Source organism: Amblyraja radiata, chromosome 19, assembly GCF_010909765.2.
Source record: "Amblyraja radiata isolate CabotCenter1 chromosome 19, sAmbRad1.1.pri, whole genome shotgun sequence".
In the NCBI taxonomy this organism is placed as follows: Eukaryota; Metazoa; Chordata; class Chondrichthyes; order Rajiformes; family Rajidae; genus Amblyraja; species Amblyraja radiata.
The window spans coordinates 8,142,432-8,163,003 of record NC_045974.1 but is presented as its reverse complement, the minus strand read 5'-3'; the positions used below and the strand labels follow the sequence as shown (position 1 = coordinate 8,163,003).

Below are 20,572 nucleotides of genomic sequence, written 5' to 3'. Positions count from 1 at the left end.
TGTCACCAAACGTCTGAATTCTCTGGGGTGGAACCCTCTCCTAGACACACACACGTGAAGCTCACCGTTTGACCTGTTTTTACAAAATGTTAAATGGTCAGCTCGACATAGACTACAAGACCTACACCAAACCCAAATCAATTAGGAGCAGACGAGGGCATTCGATCCAATTTGTGATCCCAGCTACAAAGACAGATATATACAGCAATTTGTTCTTCCCCCGCACAATTAAAGCATGGAATAATCTCCACCCAACTATAGTTACCCAACCAGATGCAACTAAATTTAAAGTAGCTCTTTCTTCCCAATAACCCTTTCTGGCTTAAGCCCTCCCTTCACCACCTCCAGTTTAAATTCCATTTGGAATATTTTGGAGGACCAAGAAACCAAGAACCAAGAACCCTCTGAGTTTCTCCAGCATTTTGTGTCTTTTCAAGTGTTTCTAGTTTGCTTAAGCTAAACTAAAGAAGATAAGAATTTATTGCCTTCCATCACGGTGGGGAACGTGGTGGATCCATTGTGGTGGATGTTTATGTTACATTTAATGGAGTTGTGTGTCTTGGCGCTATTGTTGGTATGACTGTATGGCAAATCAAATGCTCTGGATGTTGCAAAACATACTTGGCTCATAAAATTACAAATGCGATTACGATTATAAAGAACATAACACCATTTATTTTTCATTCGTGAACAAGTTGCATCTTGATGCGCAACACAATGTGATGTCTGACACAAATATTGCTTCTGTTTAAGAAAGAACTGCAGATGCTTGAAAAATAGATGCTGCCTCACCCGCTGAGTTTCTTCAGCATTTTTTGTCTACCAAATATTAATTCTGATCACTGAAGTTTGGTTCAGTGTGAAAACGAATGAACATTATTTACATTACAGGATGGCTTCAAAGGAACTTGGGTAGGAAGGAACAGCAGATGCTGGCTTATACCAAAGATAGACACATGACGCTGGAGTAACCCAGCGGGCCAGGCAGCATCTCTGGAGAATAGGAACAGGCGACGTTTCGGGTCGAGACCCTTCTTCAGACTGAAAGATAGAGAGCTGTTTTGTTCTGACCTTCACTATCTTTCAGTCTGAAGAAGGGTTCCGCCCCGAACCGTCACCTATTCCTTCTCTCCAGAGATGCTGCCTCTCCCGCTGAGTTACTCCAGCATTTTGTGTCTATCTTCAAGGAATTTGGTTTTATCTTTCGTGATAGGGCAGACAAGTTGTGAGACGATTTCAAATGCCCATTGTCCAGCCCACCCGTTTTCCTTTTCCGTTGCCAGATTCCAATTTCCATATTAAAAGATCCATCACCTGAGAATCTTGTGCTAAGGTTATTTCAGGGTTGTGTGTCAGCATGTTTGGATGTGGGTGAAAGATGGCATTTGGCAAATGGCATAATCCAGCAATGGCAAAATCCAGCATTCTTGATCCCCTCTCCAGGATCGAGTTGACATCGGACATGATTGGGACTTTATGCCTTGGAGCGCAGGAAACTGAGGAATGATCTTATAGAGGTGTATAAGGTCATGAGTGGGATAGGTAGCGTCAATGCACTCAGCCTTTTACCCAGAATAGCGGAAACAGGAAGCAGGTGACATAGGCTTCCGGTTAGAGGGGAAAGGTTTAATAGGAACCTGAGGGGCACATTTTTCACATGGATGGTTGGTATGTGGAACAAACTGCCAGAGGAGGTAGTTGAGACTAAAATCAACATTTAAATGGCATTTGGACATGGATACATGGATAGGAAATGTTTAGAGGGATATGGGCCAAATATGGGCCCTGTTAGTAGGACTGGTGAATATGGAGTCAGGGGTCAGGGGAGAAGGGAGGAGAATGGGGTTAAGAGGGAATGATAGATCAGCCGTGTTTGAATGGTGGAGTACACTTGATGGGCCAAATGGCCTAAATCTACTCCTAGAACTTATGACCGTATCTTGGTCACCATGGACAAGTTGGGCCGAGTGGCTTGTTTCCGTGTTGTATGGCTCCCTTGACATCAGTAATGATAAACAGCACATTTTGTTAAAAGAAGGAATGAGTTAATCCATTATAACGTGAGAGAAAATTCTTCATTTAACTTTGTTCTGTAATGTAATGAACCATGTCAACAATAGTATAGTATAGTATAGTATATCTTTATTGTCATTTTCCTGAGTACTCACATACCCAGAGGAAACAAAAAAACGTTGCTCAACCAGTGTCCATTCAGTGTGCAGTAAAAAATAAATAGAAATAAAAATACATATATCATGAACATAGTACCATTCAACAAGAAATGTCTTCGAAGGTGAGTGTGTGAAGGATTTCTCTTGTGAATGCCGATAATTTTCTTCCCATCGGATACGCGTTTGGAAAGCATGGAGTGGAGTTTCTTTCACCGAGACATTTCGCAGCGAAGAAAGTCGTTTCAGAATTCATTTCACCGGTCGAACTGAGAGACTGACGCATACGATTGATGTTGGAATTGCATTGAATCTTTTTGTTGGCTGCAGAAACCAAATATTGCAGAACTGACCCAATCAATAAAATGCAGTCCCTGCTTAGTATCAAACTTACTTAGTGAATTTTTTTGCTGAGCTCAGCTCTGAGACAAGCAAATTGACAAAACTCATATGTTAAATTCTTGGCCTCATATTTTTTGATGAAGTAACAGTCATCCTGACATTGTTTGGAGCCAAGTCTAAAGATTGATTCCAAGCTAAGGACTCCATTAGCTTGGCTGCATCTCAGTTATATTTGTAGGAAGGAACTGCAGATGCTGGTTTAAATCGAAGCAGACACAAAATGCTGGAGTAACTCGGCGGGACAGGCAGCATCTTTGGAGAGAAGGGAATGGGAAACGTTTTGGGTCGAGGCCCATCTTCAGGCTGATGTCAGGGGAGTGGGAAGTGTATAGCTAAGGAAGTGTAAGGTGTGAAAATAGGACAAAGGGAATGGAGATCAGGGAAAATGTAGAATAGATCATTGTTTGTTGGGAGAAGGTGACAACAAAGCAAACAGATAAAATGTAGTCGGAGACAGTAAGACTGGTCGGAGAACTGGGAAGGGGGAGGGGATGGAGAGAGAGGGAAAGGAAGGGTTACTTGAAGTTAGAGAAGTCCATGTTCATACTGCTGGGGTGTAAACTGCCCACACGGAAATATGATGTGCTGTTCCTCCAATTTGTGCTGGGCCTCATTCTGACAATGGAGGAGGCCCAGGAAAGAAAGGTCAGTCTGGGAACGGGAGGCGGAGTTAAAGTGTTTAGCAACCGGTTATGTAGTTAAAGTGTTTAAGCAACTAGTTATATCTGTTGCCTACAGTTGTGTACTAGGAATGCATTTCAAAGATTAAGTATTAATGTTATATTCGAAGCATGCTAAATATATATTCACCTCTGGAAGCAATTTGATTTTGGTGTTGCCTCAATGGGAGCACTCGTGACCAGAATCAAGATTTAGGTCGGGAATTCAAGTCCCACCGTACATTATTTAGTTTACTTTATTATTGTCCAGTGTACCAAGGTACAGTGAAAAGATTTTTGTTGCGTGCTGTCCATTCAGCAGAAAGACGGTACATGATTACAATCAAGCCGTCCACAGTGTACAGATACAGGAGAAAGGGTATAAATTGCAATGTAAAGTGCCGTAGAGTCCAATTAAAGAAAGTCTGAGAGTCCCCAATGAGGCAGATGGGAGGTTGGAACCGCTCTGTAGTTGATGGTAGGATGGCTCAGTTGCCTGATAGCTGGGAAGAAGCTGAATCTGAAGGCTGAATCTGGAGGCGTGCGTTCTCACACTTCTGTACCTCTTGCCTGGTGGGAGAGGGGAGAAGAAGGAGTGACCGGGGTGAGACTGGTTCTTGCTAATGCGGGCGGCCTTGCCGAGGCTGCGTGACATGTAGATGGAGTCGGTGGAAGGGAGGTTGGTTCGCGTGATAGTGCGTCCACAACTCTACAATTTCTTGCGGGCTTGGCTGGAGCTGTTCCCAAACCATGCTGTGATGCATCCCGATAAAATGCTTTCTTTAAAACGGCGCATCTGTGGACGTTGCTGAGAGTTGTTGGGGACATGCCAAGCCTCCTAAGCCTTCGAAGGACATGGAGGCGCTGATGTGCTTTCTTGGCTATTGCTTTTATAATACGCACGTAATCTCAGATCATACGTCATAGGACAATGAGCCTGAATTGAACTGGAGGTGACAGTTGATGAATGAATGCCCAGTCTTTATCTCTGATGCAGATAAATATCCTCCAAAATTACGTGAAGAAAATATACTTTGGCCAATATTATTCAAACACCATCATCAGAAAATGAAAAAAAATACAGATTTACTTTTCATTATTTGCTGTTTGTGAGACTATTTTGGGCATTAACAAAATGGCATTTGTGTTTGCGCACGCACTTTCCAAGCAGTATTTCACTGACGGTAAATCACGTTGAACAATACTGAGGTAATGAAAACTTTCTAGTAGCGAAAGATTTGTGCTGCCATCAGACTGAACCAAACAGTGAAAAGTAACTGGTTTCCACTCTGATCCTCCAGTTTTGGAAACTTGCAATGAAGACGTTTAAACATTTAAAAAAAAAGTTTTGAAAGCCCTTAGTTTTGGGCAATCAGCAGTTTTTAATTGCTTGAGTCTTCGTGTACGATGGTGAAGGGCCTGTCCCACTTACGCGATTTCTTCGGCGACTTGCCGGCACCGTCATAGTCGCAGCAGGTTGCCGAAAATGTTCAATTCATGTCGCGGGGTGACGCCTGTTTGGTCGTTTGCAGTGGCCCAAAGAGTCGTGCCTTTTTCTGGTTGCCCCTGGATTTTCAACATGTTCGAAAATGTTCGGCAACCTGCTGAGACTATGACGGGTGCCGGCAAGTCGCTGAAAACAAAGTGGGACAGGCCCTTTACTATGAGATATTAATGTCTCAGCTATTCCCCTCTTAAATGCTTTATTATGTTTATTGAGCTTGGCACGTTCCTGTTTGAAATATGGATTAAGTGCTTTGCCAAAATAAATTAACTATGTCGTCCTCACCTTCAGATATACCTGACTAAGGTCTGTGTTGTAAGGTCGTAATTCTGTCCTTTACATTATAAAAATACAACTCGAAAACCATTCCAACATCTGAATCAGCTCCCTGCGGTTTTATAGACTACATCGCATTGTCTTTTATTCCCGATTATTTCAAAATTGACTTCTCTGCGGGTAATTCTACGGGGATTCCATCATTCAAGTGATAGGGGTAATAAAAATGATTTTCAAGGTCCTAAATTCCGATATGTTATACCCCATGAATGTCAGTAATAACCCATGAATTACAACATTATTCAAAGCAGACATTTTCCATGACTCTACTTTTTTTAGGTTATTAATTGCAATAAACCCAGCACAATTTTTATAAATAGTTATGAGTTACAAGTTAACCCAGCAGTAAATTCGTTCACGATATTTCCGAACATACCTTTCAGCCTCTGGTCTGAGCAGAGTATTTACCATTCAAGTGGGATATTTAGTTGTCAGTAAGGGCCGCATGTTGGCGCAGCGGTAGAGTTGCCGCCTTACAGCGCTAGAGAATCCCGGGTTGGATCCTGATCGCGGGCGCTGTCCATACGGCCGCGTGGGTTTTCTACGGGTGCTCCGGTTTCCACTCACACTCCAAAGACGTGCAGGTTTATAGGTTAATTGGTTTTGGTAAAATGATAAATTGTCCCTAGTGTGCAGGGATCGCTGGTCGGTGCGGGCTCAGTGGGCAGAAGGGCCTGTTTCTGTGCTGGATCTTTAAACTCTGAACTCAAAACTAAACTAAACCAAACTTAGTTGTCACGGTAACTTGTTACTGTATGGTTAAATTGATGGCTGTTGTTTTTCATCACCAGCGTTTGAAGGCACTGGGCCCATATTCACTGGAGTTTAGAAGGATGAGGGGGTCCTCATTGAAACGTAGAGAATAATGAAAGGCTTGGATGGAGGTAATGTGGAGAGGATGTTCCCACTAGTGGGAGAGTCTAGGACTAGAGGTCATAGCCTCAGAATTAAAGGATGTTCTTTCAGGAAGGAGATAAGGAGGAATTTCTTCAGTCAGAAGGCAGTGGAGGCCAAGCCATTTAAGGCAGAAATAGATAGATTCTTGATTACTACATGTCAGAGATGTAGATGTTGACGTACTAATGAAGACACAAAGAGCTGAAGCAACTCAGCGGGTCAGTCAGTATCTCTGGAGAACATGGATAGGTGACGTTTCACAGAGTGCTGGAGCAACTCAGCAGGTCAGTCAGTATCTCTGGAGAACGTGGATAGGTGACGTTTCACAGAGTGCTGGAGCAACTCAGCGGGTCAGTCAGTATCTCTGGAGAATGTGGATAGGTGATGTTTCACAGAGTGCTGGAGCAACTCAGCGGGTCAGGCAGCATCTCTGGAGAACGTGGATAGGTGACGTTTCAATTTAACCATACAGTAACAAGACCCTGCTTGACCCAAAGATCTGATAGATCAGCCATGATTGAATGGCGGAGTAGACTTGATGGGCCGAATGGCCTAATTCTGCTCTCATCACTTATGACCTTATGCTTCAGACTTCAGATTAAATGACAAAAGGTGTGATAGATTGGGGCGTAAATGGTGGCGTACGGATTTTGGATGAGCAGCCGAATGGCCCACTCCTGCACCTATTTGCTATGTTTCTATTTCTAACTTTACCTGATGAAAGGGCAGTGGCCTGAATTGAGAGCACTGTTCCTCCCTCCACACGCGCTGCCCGACCACCTGAGTATTCACGGCCAGGAGGCCCCTCTTTGCTTTTCTCCTTACTGCCTTTATCACTCTTTCTCTCTCCGGTTTGCTTTCCTCGTTGCTTTGGCACAGACTCCCCACTAATGGCCGTGACCAAAACCATGCGACCTTTCCCTCTGAAGGTGGTGGGTCAAAGTTCACTCTCCAAACGCCTGGGCATAAAGTTGAGTTGACGCAGAACATTAACGAGTCGACTTGATGAATGTCGCACAGTTTCACTCTCCAGCGGAGACACCACGTTACGGCCCGATCTCTCCTGTCAGCCGTGGAAGAGATTCCCAGCCTGGAATTTAAAGAGGAGCGGGGGAATTTCCCACCTCTTATCCTTCAAACAACATCATAAAAAGAAATCCATCTTTACCTCATTGTTTTTTTGAGGTACCTCGCTGCGCTTAAATTAATTGCCCCATTTCCGACAATCCCAAGTGACTACATTTCAAAGGTCCTCGATGAGCTGTAAATTGCTTTAAAATGACTTGGCTTTGGGCACGTGGCTGTATAAAGATGGCTCTTTGTATAAACCTCTTCTGTAAAGTTTTGTTGGATTTGGCCCGTGCGTTAAACCTTTGGCTCGCGGCTCTTCCAATTTAATTATTTCACTCGAAGCAATCCTTACAAGTCAAAGAATAGACTCCAACTGTCTTGTAAAAACAACAGCGATGTTTTTGGCTCAGGAAATCCGAAGCATTCAACTCCAACGCTGCTGCTTAATGCCACCACCAGCCAGAGAGCGGTCCTGACCTCCCACCCACCTGAGTGGAGACCTGTAACCTATCTTTAATCGGAAATAGACACCAAAGGCTGCAGTAACTCAGCGGGACAGGCAGCATCTCTGGAGAGAAGGGATGAGTGACGTTTCGGGTGGAGACCCTTCTTCAGACTGGTTAGGGATAAAGGGAAACAAGAGATATAGACGATGATGTGGAGAGATAAAGAACAATGAATAAAAGATATGCAAAAAGGTAATGATGATAAAGGAAACTGGCCATTGTTAGCTGTTTGTAGTGTGAAAACGAGAAGCTGGTGCAACTTCGGTGAGAAACATAGAAACATAGAAAATAGGTGCAGGAGGAGGCCATTCGGCCCTTCGAGCCAGCACCGCCATTCATTGTGATCATGGCTGATCGTCCCCAATCAATAACCCGTGCCTGCCTTCTCTCCATATCCCTGGATTCCACTTGCCCCTGGAAGCTGTGGAGGGCAAGTCAATGGATATTTTTAAGGCAGAGTCAGAAAGATTCTTGATTAGTACGGGTGTCGGGGGTTATGGGGAGAAGGCAGGAGAATGAGGTTAGAGAGGGAGAGGTAGATCAGCCATGATTGAATGGCGGAGTAGACTTGATGGGCCGAATGGCCTTATTCTGCTCCCATCACTAATGAAAACGAATATCAGTCAAATGTTGGAAGATATTTACCATCTAATGTCTGCAGTGCAGAACCAAGTTCACGGATACATGTTTTAAGGTTCATCATTTTCTTTGCCTGCAAGAGCAGGTATCACAACTGTACAAGATTAAAGTCGCGTAACGAAATGTCCAAAGCAGTTTGAGTTGAACAGATGTGCAGGAGTCTGTCAATGATGAAGAAACTGTGTTACCTCTGCCAACCTGTTACTGGCACTCACTCAAGTTCTTCTTAAATTTCACATTTCCAAGTGGCCGAAGCATAAATCCATGTGCTGTTGAACTTCTTCACGCTCCTGTTCGCATCCTGCTGTATATATTTGGACTATTGATTTGAAACTTCTAAACAGAGTGCCGTTACATTTTACTATTAGTCAATAGTCAGGAGTGTTTTATAGTCCGATGTCCCAGATAGAACACTGCAGCGCAACAGAATATGTACACATAGTACACTGTAAACAATATTTTAAAAGTTCAGCCTGTGTATATATACACATATACACGCATATACACAATCACTGGTGCTATCCAACTCAATCCAACTCTCACAGAGAGTGGTGAGTCTGTGGAATTCTCTGCCTCAGAGGGCGGTGGAGGCAGATTCTCTGGATGCTTTCAAGAGAGAGCTAGATAGGGCTCGTAAAAATAGCGGAGTCAGGGATATGGGGAGAAGGCAGGAATGGGGTACTGATTGGGGATGATCAGCCATGATCACATTGAATGGCAGTGCCGGCTCAAAGGGCCGAATGGCCTACTCCTGCGCTTATTGTCTATTGTCTATTGTCATTAGGGACAATTTACAGAAGCCAATTAACCTGCAAACCTGCACGTCTTTGGAATGAGGGAGGAAACCTGAGCACCCACGCGGTCACGGGAAGAACGTGCAAACTCCGTCCAGACAGCGCCCGTGGTCAGGGTTGAGCATGGAAGTCTAGCGCTGTAAAGCAGCAGCTCTCCCGTTGCGCCACCGTGCTACCCACATGTTAGATGCATTAGATTCATCCAAATGTTTGTGCTTGTTTGATCATTTTCCAAACTTTGGAAATTGGCCTTGGAAATTATCTTCTCTGATACTTAAGGGTCTGTCCCACTGTAGAAACTAATTCAAGAGTTCTCCCTGATTCGAACTCGGAGATTTACGGTAATGGCCACTCGCGGGTACTCGGGGCTCTCGTGGACTTTTTTCAACATGGAGTCTTCCCGAACTAACCGTGTCTCCCGAGTACCTGCCGTTAGCGTTACGAGCCGCTAAGAGACGTCCCCGAGCTCCGACGTACCCGTTACGTTCATTCTACGTGCTTACTACGAGTTTGATTTTTTTTAAACTCGGGAGAGCTCTTGGATGAACTCGTACAGTGGGACAGGGCTATTAGGTTCCGTGTTAAAACGTCATTGTATCCTGAACATCAGCTCAGCCGCCACTGATTAAAACTCAAGCACACTTTAGTGAAAGTTCTCTTTCCTTCGACATACTTCCACGTCATTTCAACGGCTTTCAAGAACTTCCCCGTCCGTCAAAAAATGTGCTCCCTCAAAATCGACATGTAATAATCTTCCTGTCGCAATGATGGATTGGAGGATGTCGGGAATGGATACAGTTTCAATGTCTTGCGGATGTCCTTTGAACCACTGTCTATTAAAGTGGAAATATAGCTTTTTCGTTTAATGGGAGAAGACCTATTACAACCGAGAGTTGACATTTTTAGAAAGCAAAGTGCACGATTTTTGGAAAGCTCTCAGTAATGAAGGGATGAAGGGAAAGTGGAAATCTCATAATAGCCCCACTGACAATAATAAATTATTTCGGTCTCAAATTTACAGTTGCTTAAAATGTGCCATATTCATTGTGAATAGTCTTTGATTTGTGGCAGTGGGCAGGTGCTATGGACCTGCACGGGAAGGTAGATGCTTCCGCCCCCACGAGTCTTGGGCAGATGGGGCTCGTCAGCCTGGGAAGGCAGTTCATCTAGGAGAGGGAAAATAGTTCCTTCTTAAATAGTTTGTCTACTCCACTGTGGAATCTCCTCAAGATATGCCTACTTTGAAGAAGTTCTCCTCCTCCCTCTGGAGACAGTTTCACAACCTCCTCTATAACTGCTCCTCCTTTTTCCCTTTCTTCTCCCCACCTCCCCCCACCCCCCATCAGTCTGAAGAAGGGTTTCAGCCCGAAACGTTGCCTATTTCCTTCGCTCCATAGATGCTGCTGCACCCGCTGAGTTTCTCCAGCGTTTTTGTGTACCTAGGGGAGGGAGAACTCTGATTTAAAACCTCCACTGCCTTGTGGCCATATCCAGTCATGGAAAAGGCTCCAGGAGTAAACCTCAAGAAAATCCGGAGTCGGGGCCCCTAAGGCAGTTCGTCGTTGCCTACAACCTCGCTCTGGCAGCTCCTGCGACGGCGCTGGTGCCAAACTGTAACGGTCCTGCTGTTCCTTTGGATCGATCAGCAACGTGGAGAGGGGGGGGGACGTGCTGCATGGGCGACAGCCTGTCCTCCATATGACACTGCCCAGGCTTGTCCTCCATATGACATCGCCCATGGTCAGTCATGACCGAGAGGGGCCTACTAAGTCTTTGATTATAACTTTATTAAAACAGTGACAGTGAACAGCACTGATATCAACCCATGGTTTAAAATATTCAAGTGTTAACCATTCGGAGTCTTTACGTTAAGCAGTCAACTCTTTTTGTCAAACTAGAATTATGTTCAGCAAATTTGGTACATTGGTTTATTTTCGAACATAAAGCACACAATTTTCAGAAGGCTATATATAATTCTCAATGAAGGGGAAGGAAGAAGTTTCTCGTTAGCCTCTCTGACAATGTCATAAATTGACAGAGACCCGGGTTCGATCCTGACCACGGGTGCTGTCTGTGCGGAGTTTGCACATTCTCCCTGTGACCAGGTGGGTTTTCTCCGGGTGCTCCGGCTTCCTCCCACGTTCAGGTTTGCAGGTGAATTGGCTTCTGTAAATTGTGTAGGACAGAACTAGCGTGCGGGCGATTGTTGGTCGGCGCCGACTCGGTGGGCCGAAGGGCCTGTTTCCGAGTTGCACCTCCTAAAAAAAAATTCAGACTGAGTAAAATACTGAAGCGACACTTTATGCTATGACGCATGCCATAATATTAGATCAGTAATCAAATAAACAAGGGAGGGTTTGCGAGACTCCGTGTTTGCCTATTTCCTTCTAAATTTAAGTTGTGAAAGCACCTTTCCCGGAGTTTCGCTGGGGAAGAGAGGTTGGTGACAGTAAGCTGGAAAAAAAAGGTGGGAGAAAAGGTGGGACCTTGGAAGGGCGTGGGGAATATGGGTTTGGTGGTTGTTTGTGCTGGCATTTATCAGCGGGGCACCAGCCCAAGGCCGGTCTGGTTTACCCTGGCGCCAACCTGGAGCTCTCCCGACTGGCAGCCCTTTCACTGAAACAGTGGCATCTTTTTTGTGAAACTTCTTCTCCTTTCGTGTCCGTCTTCCATGTTACAAATGTTGACATCGCTGTCATCGTCCGTCCTGAAAAGGACGCAAGCTTCCGGCGACAATCAGTGGGAGCCGTCACTTGTTGCAATAGATGATGACGCTGGTAGCAGAATTAGCTCGGGATACTTCCAGTTTCCAGTCCCCTCCACGTGGACGCTTCTGCTATGGGGCTTTTGTTAAACTGATCTGATCTATTTTCCGCATCGCCTGCATGTCGACCACAAAGTCACCCCACAGACTCCAGTCTGAAGCAGGGTCTGCGTTCCTACTCTCCAGAGATGCTGCCTGTCCCCGCTCAGCTACTCCAGCATTTTGTGTCTTTCTTCGGTTTGAACCAGCATCTGCAATTCCTTCCCACATACTCCAGTAACGTAGCAGCTTGTCGAACAAAATGAATGCTGGAGCCCAAGTGAGGAGATTTAGTATTACTTGCAATCAAAAGGGTGGCATGGTGGCGCAGCGGTAGAGTTGCTGCCTTACGGCGCCAGAGACCCGGGTTTGATCCTGACCACGGGTGCTGTCTGTACGGAGTTTGCACGTCCTCTCCATGTCCTGTGTGGGATTTCTCTGGGAGCTCCGGTTTCCTCCCACACTCCAAAGACATAAAGGTTTGCTAATAGGCTTCGGTAAAATTGTAAATTGTCCCTCGTGTGCGGGGATCGCTGGTCAGTGTTGATTCGGTGGGCCGAAGGGCCTGTCTCTGCATCTCCAAGCTAAACTAGACTAAACCTGGATAGGTGCAGTTACAAAGCATGAAGCTTGGGTCTGAGGAAGGGTCTCGACCCGAAACGTCACCCATTCTTTCTCTCCAGAGATGCTGCCTGTCCCGCTGAGTTGCTCCTGCATTTTGTGTCTGTCTTTGAGCTCGAGGCCACCCAGGACAAAGCAGCCTGCTTGACCGACACCCATTCGACCACTTTAACCGTTCATTCCCCACCACCACTAGCTCACCACGGTTGGTGCGAGTACGCCCTCGACAAACTGCACAGAGTCAGTCATAGTTAGGTAACTTCAACGACCCCACCCCCACCCACAACCCACACCCACCAAGGGTGAGGACACCAATGTACATACACCACCAAACACCACCGCCTGCATGTTCCCCTCCAAATTGCTCTCCTACCTCGACAAAAATAGGCTGGGTTTCCTGTGATGCATGAGTCAAGGTACAGTGAAAAGCTCTTTGTTGCGTGCTATCCTGTCAGCAAAAACACTATCCATGATGACGATCAAGCTGCCCACAGTGTACAGAGACAGGATAAAGGACACAATGTTTAGCGCAAGGTCAAGTCCAATAAATGTCGATTAAAGATAGTTCGAAGATCTCCAGTGAGGTAGATGGTGGGTCAGGATCACTCTCTAGTTGGTGAGAGGACGGCTCACTTGCTGGGAAGAAACTGTCCCTGAATCTGGAGGTGTGCGTTTTCACGCTTCTGTCTGTACCTCTTACCTGATGGGAGAGGGGCGAAGAGGGAGTGGCCAGGGTGAGACTGGTGCGTGATTGTGCTGCTGGCCTTGCCGAGGCAGTGTGGGGTGTAGACGGAGTCAATGGATGGGAGGTTGGTGTGTCTGATGGTCTGGGCTTCTTGTGGGTCTGGTGGTGCGCGCTCCCATGCTTCTGGACGGGAGCAGGGAGAAGTAGGAGCAGGCCGATGCTACTCCGCACACTGGCTGATAAATAGACCACCACTGGATATGGATATCTTTCAGTTTCGGTTTAGTTTATTGTCATGTGTACCGAGGTACTGTGAAAAGCTTTTGTTGCCTGCAATCTAGTCAGCGGAAAGACAACACATGATTACTATCGAGCCATTTACAGTGTACAGCATGTGTACAGTGTATTACAGTACATTTACAGTGTACAGCGTGTGTACAGTGTATTACAGTACATTTGTGTGTACAGCGTGTGTACCGTGTATTACAATACATTTACAGTGTACAGCGTGTGTACAGTGTATTACAGTACATTTGTGTGTACAGTGTATTACAATACATTTACAGTGTACAGCGTGTGTACCGTGTATTACAATACATTTACAGTGTACAGCGTGTGTACCGTGTATTACAGTACATTTACAGTGTACAGCGTGTGTACCGTGTATTACAGTACATTTACAGTGTACAGCGTGTGTACAGTGTATTACAATACTTTTACAGTGCAGTACAAGGGAATAAATGTTTAGTGCAAGGTAAGGCTGAGGGTCTCCACTGAGGTAGATAGTAGCTCAGGACTGCTCTCTGGTCGTGGAATGGATGATTCAGTCACCTGATAAAAGCTGTGAAGAAACTGTCCGTGAATCTGGAGGTGAGCGTTTTCAAACAATAGCAATCGGCGGCACGGTGGCGCAGCGGTAGAGTTGCTGCCTCACAGCGCGTGCAGCGCCAGTGACCCGCGTTCGATCCCGATCACGGGTGCTGTCTGTACGGAGTTTGAACGTTCTCCCTGTGGCCGGGGTGGGTTTTCTCCGCGATCTTGGGTTTCCTCCCACACTCCCACAGGTTTGTTGGTTAATTGGCTTGGTATAAGTGTAAATTGTCCCTAGTGTGTGTAGGATAATCTTGATGCGGGGATCACTGGCTGGTGCGGACTCGGTGGGCCAAAGGGCCTGTTTCCGTGCTGTGTCTCTAAAACTAAAATGAAAGTCTTCAAACCTTTGATGCAAGCTCTTAACATGATGACCACACGTAGTGAAGTGTTGTAACAAGTCCCAAAGCAGTGGTAGGCATTCTAGGCCAAGTGACAGATTGGTTATTTGTACAAATTCTAGGAAATGAATGATTTAGTAAGCTTGTTGAATGTGCATCAATCTCAATGTTTATTTTCTCAATGTTTTCTGTTAAAACATATGAAATGGATAGAAGAAAATGCATAAAAATAACAAGCATTGTTTGCCAAATCAGAGTTCAGCTAGTTTGTTTGACATTGAGTGTCCAGTGTTTCTCACTAGCTGATGAGGGCAAGCCTGTCTCACGCCGGTGGTAAGGTTAGAATGGAGGCACAATTCTAAAAACAAATATTTGTCATTCAATACAGTATCGCTGCAGTAGAGTTGCTGCCTCACAGCGCCAGACACCCGGGTTCGATCCTGACCACGGGTGATGTCTGTACGGGGTTTGCACGTTCTTCCCGTGACCAGCATGGGTTTTCTCCAGGATCTCCAGTTTCCTTCCACGCTCCCAAGGCGTACAGGTTTGCAGGCTAATTGGCTTGTTAAATTTGTAAATTGTCCCTCGTGTGTGTAGGATAGTGTTAGTGTGCGGGGATCGCTGGTCGGCGCGGACTCGGTGGGCTGAAGGGCCTGATTCCGCGCTGTATCTCTAAACTAATGTCAATTATTGGAGTGGAGAAAATGAGGGATGTGGGGGGGGGGGGTTAGTTTAGTTTAGAGATACAGCGCGGAAACAGGCCCTTCGGCCCACCGAGTCTGCACTGACCAGCGATCCCTGCACATTAACACTATCCTGCACACACCAGGGACAATTTTTTACAAACCTGCACGTCTTTGGAGTGTGGGAGGAAACCGAAGATCTTGGAGAAACCCCGTGCAGGTCACGGCGAGGACGTGCAAACTCCGTACAGACAGCACCCGTAGCCGGGATCGAACCCGGGTCTCTGGCGGATGTAAGCGTAAGGCAGCAACTCCACCGCTGCGCCACCGTGCGGCCCCAAAGGAGGAACGGCAATAAACCACACCAACAAAAGCATTCACAAACTATGTCACGGGCGAACTGCAAAGAGGGATCTGTCTCTTCTCCGGTGAAACATATTTGTACATTTGTTTCACTCTTTCCGCTAGGACTGGTTTATAACATCTGACTGCATGGAACACGGAGAGCTGACGTTACTGGGCGGAGGCAATAAAGTAGATTAGCTCCATCTCCCAGCAAGAAGATGTTTGACCTTGACACGAACGACATACATCCCAACTAAAACCTTGACACAAAGCAGAGCTTTAATCCAAGTAACATTCTTCAGCTTGCACTGCCTCAATTGTTAACTGATGCAGATTTTCAAAGCAGTAACTCAAACGTCCAGAGACACTTTCAACTTTCTTTGCAGCGTTTTCGAAAGGAAATCTGGTTTCAATTCCAATATAATTAGAGGTCATATTGGCCCCTGGAGGACAATCTAACCAACACTCAATTTGTGTGTCGTGTGAACGTGCGGTCCCAGTGTGCAGCTCTGTAAATGCGTTTTTTTTCCCATAATGCTGCTGTTGTTCGCTGCAGATGAGCGGCTGCAGACCGGATTTCCAAAGAGACATGGGGACAGTTCTGTACGCAGACGGCAACCCCAGCACAGTGCGAGACCAAACGTAGGCTGGGCCATCGCTTCGTGGAACACCTTCGCGCAGCCCGCTTAGATTTAGCTCTTTGGGCTAACGGAATCAAGGGATATGGGTAAAATCTGGAAAAATTCAGGAATAGCTACTTCCCCACAGCCATCGGGCTATTAAACTCAACTCTGAACATTAATAGCCCATTATCTGTTTATTTGCACTTTATCTGTTCATTTATACATGTGTGCATATATTTATATAATGGTACATTATATTATATGGTATATTATATTCCGCCTGGGTAGGCTGCGTCCGGCGGGCATGAACATTGAATTCTCCCAATTTTGCTAGCCCTTGCTGTCTCCTCCCCTTCCTTAACCCTCAAGCTGTCTCCTCCCATTCCCCCGCCCTCGGGCTCCTCCTCCTCCCTTTTTCCTTCCTTCTTCCCCCCCCCGCCCCCTATCAGTCTGAAGAAGGGTTTCGGCCCGAAACGTCACCTATTTCCTTCGCTCCATAGATGCTGCTGCCCCCGCTGAGTTTCCCCAGTATTTTTGTGTATTTTCCAGCATCTGCAGTTCCTTCTTGAACACTTAATATAATGGTATATGGACACACTGATCCGTTGTGTATTCATGCCTACCATATTCTGTTGTGCTGAAGCAAAGCAAGAATTTCATTGTCTTATCTGGGACACATGACAATAATATCTCTTGAAATCTTGAACAGGACACCGATTTTAGATGATCAACTATGATCATATTGAATGGCTCGAAGGGCCGAATGGCCAACTCCTGCACCAATTTCTCTATGTTCTATGTTTCTACCTGATCCCCCGGTTGCTGGTCACTTTAATTCCCCTTGCCATTCCTGCACAGACATTTCTATCCTCCGTCTCCTCCATTGTCAGAGTGAGACTAAATGCAAATTGGAGGAACAGCATCTCATATTTCGGTTGGGCAACTTACAGCCCAGTGGTATGAATATTGATTTCTCTCACTTCAGGTAGCCCCGGCATTCCCTCTCTCTCTCTATTCCTCCCCCACCCAAGTCGCACCAGCTTCTCGTTCTCACCCAACAAACAGCTAACAATGGCCTGTTTCCTTTACCATCGTCACTTTTCTAGCATAATTCTAACTTCAGACTTTAGAGATGCAGTGCGGAAACTGTCCAGGCCCACCGGCCATCACCCCGTACACGAGCACTCTGCTACACACTAGGGACAATTCACAATTTTACTGAAGCCATTTAACCCACAAACCTGTACATCATTGGAGTGTGGGATGGCGGGACTGTCATGTGAGGAAAGATTGAAAAGACTAGGCTTGTATTTACTGGAGTTTAGAAGGATGAGGGGGCATCTTATAGAAACATATAAAATTATAAAAGGACTGGTCAAGCTAGATGCAGGAAATGTTCCCAATGTTGGGCGAGTCCAGAACCAGGGGCCACAGTCCTAAAATAAAGAGAAGGCCATTTAAGACTGAGGTGAGAAAAAACGTTTTCACCCAGAGTTGTGAATTTGTAGAATTCCCTGCCACAGAGGGCAGTGGAGGCCAAATCACTGGATGGATTTAAGAGAGAGTTAGATAGAGCTCTAGGGGCTGGTGGAGTTAACTTGCACAGCTTCCAGGGGCAAGTGGAATCCAGGGATATGGGGAGAAGGCAGGCACGGGTTATTGATTGGGGACGATCAGCCATGATCACAATGAATGGCGGTGCTGGGCCGAATGGCCTCCTCCTGCACCTATTTTCTATGTCTATGTGGGACGAAACCAGAGCACCCGGGGAAAACCCTCACCTACACTGGGAGAACGTACAAACTCCGTACAGACAGTGCCCCCCATGGTCAGGATCGAACCCGGGTCTCTGGTCTCTGTGAGGCAGCAACTCCACCGCTGCGCAGTCCGCACCAACCAGAGATCCCCGCGCATGCCTGACCCGCCGAGTTGCTCCAGCACTTTGAGCCGTCCTTTCACAAAAAAAACCCAGCAGCTAACTTTGAAGTGTGATGTCGATCGCCTGTAATGCGTGTTTCTATAATTAATAGAATTAGTTTAGATAGGGCAGGGAAAATCTAGGATTACGGTCTTGGTTTTAAGATTAGCCTCTTCCCCTGAGGCTGTTTTATGGGGACCAGCTGCTACTAAACAAAGCATGGCAGTATCAGCAGTCTGTAGCTCATGGGCTTCTGCACCCACAACAGTCACTGAGGTAGTTTGCTCTGTAATTAACTCCAGGCACCACTGTCAGTGACTGTATTTTATTCTGTTCTGTTAGCTTTGTAAATTGATGGATATTTTGTGCGAATCCAGCTCTTCAAGGTGATTTATTGGCTGCTGTGCAGGGGATGGGGTGGGGGGATTGGGGGGGGTGGGGGGGGGGGGGGGGGGGGGGGGGGGGGGAGATGATTACCCCAGAAAGTGCGAAGTACTTTGTTTTATTGACCAAAGTGCCTGGAGAGGTAAGTTATTGGTGTTAGAGATTTTTAACTCATTAAAAAAATGTGTTTCCTGCGTCGCTTCAGAAGCATGAAAAACGCTGTACGTTTTCCATTGGTAGCAACTGAAAAAGCTGGTGTAACTCAGCAGGACAGGCAGCATCTCTGGAGAGAAGGAAGGAAGGCGTGACGTTTCGGGACGAGACCCTTCTTCTGACTCTCAGTCTGAAGAAGGGTCTCGACCCGAAACGTCACCCCTTCCTTCTCTCCAGAGATGCTGCCTGTCCCGCTGAGTTACTCCAGTTTTTTGTGTTTACAATGTAAACCAGCATCTGCAGTTCCTTCGTACACATTGGTAGTAACATCATGTATTTCCTATACTTGTATCCAGTAGTATTTATTTTGTCAGGCTGCCTGACCCGTTGAGTTACTCCAGCATTTTGTATCTTTTTTTTTGTAAACCAGCATATGCAGTTCCTTGTTTAGTTAAGTCTAGTTTATAGTCACGTGTACCGAGGTACAGTGAAAAGCTTTTGTTGCGGCTAACCAGTCAATGGAAAGACAATACGTGATGGCAACCAAGCCATCCACAGTGTAATGATACATGATGAAGGGGATAACGTTTAGTGCAAGGTAAAGTCTATTAAAGTGTTTGTATTAAGTGAGGGAAAGATGTGCTGGAAATGGAAAGCATATTGAGACTGAGGCCTCAGTATGAACAAAGTACTCACACGTCATCTATAACGCACTCAGATGCAAAATAACACTATGTACCTGCCTCAACTAAAAGGATTCAACTGGGTTAAATTATCATAAGATCATAAGATCATCAGTGATAGGAGCAGAATTAGGCCATTCGCCGCACTAAGTCTACTCCACCATTCAATCATAGCTGATCTATCTCTCCCTCCTATCCCCATTCTCCTGCCTTCTCCCCATAACCTCTGATACCTGTACTAATCAAGAACCTGTCTATCTCTGCCTTCAATTTATCCACTGTCTTTGTTTCCGCACCCTTCTGTGGCCAAGAATTTCACAGATTCACCACCATCTGACCAAAGAAATTCCTCCTCATCTCCTTCCTAAAAGAACGTCCTTTAATTCTGAGGCCATGACCTCTAGTCATAGACTCACCCTCAAGTGGAAACATCCTCTCCACATCCACTCTATCCATTATACCAATGATTTTTGTTTTACATATAAGAGGACCGACCCATTTGAGTTTAGCATCTCGCTCAGCCTGTTAAAAGTATAATGGTGTCGGAAGGAACTGCAGATGCTGGTTTAAACCAAAGATAGACACGAAAACCTGGAGAAACTGGCTCAGTTCAGGTAATAACTGTGGGAATCAGTGGAGGATTGGGGGACTGAGACTTTAAAGAGTTATCCACACACCTGCCCTCTTCCTCTCAGCCAGGGCAAGTTCAGTTTAGTTTAGTTTAAAGATACAGCGTGGAACCAGGCCCTTCGGCCCACCGAGTTCACTCTACCCTACACGCTAGGGGGCAATTTTTTTACAGAAGCCAATTAAACTACAAGCCTTCACGACCTTGGAGTGTGGGAGGAAACCGGAGCAACCGGAGAAAGCCCACGAGGTCAAAGGGGAGAACGTGCAAACTCCGTACAGACAGCACCCACAGTCAGGATCGAACCCGGGTCTCTGCCGCCGCAAGGCAGCAACTCTACCGCTGCACCACTGCGCCGTCCCAGATGCTCCAGGAACACACTAATCCCTTCATTCTAAACTGGACTCAAACAAATACACGGCTCAAAAGGGCAGCTTGTTAACACAGTTCACATCCCAGTCTCTGTTGGCCCACGATTGAAAACTCCAATTTGATTCACAAAAGATGATCAGTTGATTAAACAAAATGTTGGGCGAAGATTTTATTGGAGCTTTAGCTGGTTGTTTTCCAATCCGATTACCGCGCTGGAACGGCAAGCCCCAGCACGGCACGGTGGCGCAGCGGTAGAGTTGCTGCCTCACTGCGCCAGAGATCCGGGTTCGATGCTGACTACGGGTGCTGTCTGTACGGAGTTTGTACGTTCTCCCTGTGACCGGGGTGGGTTTTCTCCCGAATGCTCCGGTTTCCTCCCACAATCCAAAGCCAAATTGGCTTGTTACTAATTGTAAATTGTCCCTAGTGTGTGTTGGGATAGTGTTAGTGTGCGGGGGTCGCTGGTCGGCACGGACACGATGGACCG

The 20,572-nt window shown here is 46.1% G+C and overlaps 1 protein-coding gene across 5 annotated transcripts in view; it reads left to right on the top strand.

Annotated features, from left to right (window-relative positions):
* scube1 (signal peptide, CUB domain and EGF like domain containing 1) overlaps positions 1-20,572 on the top strand; it is a 199,247-nt gene that overhangs the window by 131,803 nt on the left and 46,872 nt on the right. The gene's annotated exons all lie outside the window — the stretch shown is intronic.